Genomic DNA, 2,132 nt, shown 5'->3' on the forward strand with positions numbered 1-2,132 from the left:
AACGAAAGTTGAACAAGTGGTCCTCCCTGCCCTCGGGAATGCCACGGCTCCCAAAATCCAGTCTCCTCCCTTGTGCAATCACAACTCCTCCTCACCACCGCTCCCCCCGCCACCCACTGCATCCTGGAGTCACTCAAATTTTAATCATGACTGTGGCTAGATACCACCCAGAAGACACAGGAGTGGCATATTCTAGAGTAACTGGTAGGACAAGAGGAGCTCAGGAGACATGGAGCCTACTTACATGAATTTTTCAATAATATGTTACCTAAAGACTTTAGAAGATAACAATTTTAGTTATTTTAGTATTTAGACGTTGAGACTGTTCATGATCATTACATGGTCCCTTAGCCAAGGAGCCTGTGGTATGGACCATACCGTGTCACAGCACTCGAGTCAGCCCGTCTGTGCCGTACTTGCCATCTATAAATGGGAGTAATCCGGCACCAGCCTCACAGGGATATCTAACGTGGGGATGAAGTGAGTTCTTACTGGTAACAAGCCTGGGCCAAGGATTGGTGCCCAGTCCGCACTCAATAAAATCTTAGGTGTTATTATTAATACCATCGTATTATTCAATGCACAATTCCAAACTGACTGTGATAAACTTCAGAGTTCAGGAGTGTTTGCAAGAGACTCTCTGAGTCACCTCTTCTTCCAGAACCTGGGGGAGTCCTCCTAGCCTGGCAGAGCCAGCTCCTCACAGCCAAAACCAACCCAACACCACTGTGCCCTTCCTATTAACGGTGCCACATTCTCCACGGTCTGAGCCCTCCAGTCTGTGTAAGAGCAGGGGGCTTGGAGTCAGAGAAGCCAGGTTGGGAACTGTGGCCTCTGTCATGTTCTAGGAGTGTGACTTTGGGCGAATAACGCCACCTCTGTGAAGCCCCATTTCAGCATCTGCAAGTGTGGTTAAAGCGGCATGGCTGCTGGGAGGGTTAAAGATAATTTTTATCCACTATAAAGCCGGGCATATAATAGGTGTGAAGTAAATTATTATTATCCCAATTATTATTATTATAACCACTGGTAATTAGGCGGCGGTGCCAACTCCTCCCTCAGGTTCATGCAGCCTCTTTTCCTCCCCAGCCCCCACCCGATGGCATCTTCCTCCAGCGACCTTAAGACCCCAGAAAGCTTTCGAAGTGTGGGGAATGCTGACAACTTTTGGTGTAGAGGTTGAGCCCCTAGATCCGTCTCCCCCACTTCCTAGGGCCCCACATGGGGAGGGCTTGGGTGGTGAAAGAAATTGGGCCCCCTCGTCTCTCTACCCAGGACCCTCTTGTGTTTCTTAAGGCTCTGAGATGCGACTTTCCTGATTTCTCCCCACAGGACACACCGGGCTACGTGAGTGTCCACCTCGGACCTGGAGGACAAGATCAGGCGGGCAAGGAGGTGAGGGGAGACTGATGGAGAAGGGCTGAGACCCGACAGGGACCGGCTAGACTGGACAGGGTCCAGGGTCTTTCTAGAGGGGACGGTCAACAGAAGGAACCAGCCCAGTCACACCAATATAGGAGACGGAGGCTCCTGGAAGAAGTCTGGAGACCCCCTCCTTAGGACCTGAGATGACATCAAGGGCAGCATGGCCATTGGCAGCTCCAAATGCCAATCAGAGCTGGCCAATGGGATGCAGGCTGGGGCGGGCCATGCGCGGAGCTCTGGCTCTAATTCCCAAGGCTCCTCCCCCTCAACCCCTGGGGGTTCAACCTCTCAGTTTCCCTCGCTGGACCCCACGGCATCAGCAGAGATGCCGCAAAGATGCCCATCTCGGCATTGCCAGGGACAGGGAAACGGGCCAATCTAAAAATGCCCCACAGCAGGAAATTGTTTAAATAGGGCACAGCCCACATGGAGCTAAGCTCTCATCGTTAGAAAGCACCCTGGGGAAGGACGCTTCCCTGATGCGGAAAATGCTCGAGACTTGTTATCAAGTTAGAAATACGTAATACAAAGCTGCATCCGACGGGATCATAGTTAGCAAAAAGTATAGGTTAATTGGCAAAGATAGACATGATATGTACAGTGTGTTTATATGTGTTTTCCACAGTTTTATGTGTACACAGACATACAAAAATTGTGAAAAATATTAAATATTAATAGTGCTATCTCTATTTTAATATTGTTCTTTA

Source organism: Propithecus coquereli, unplaced genomic scaffold (genome assembly GCF_000956105.1).
Source record: "Propithecus coquereli isolate 6110/MARCELLA unplaced genomic scaffold, Pcoq_1.0 Scaffold193, whole genome shotgun sequence".
Taxonomy (NCBI): Eukaryota; Metazoa; Chordata; class Mammalia; order Primates; family Indriidae; genus Propithecus; species Propithecus coquereli.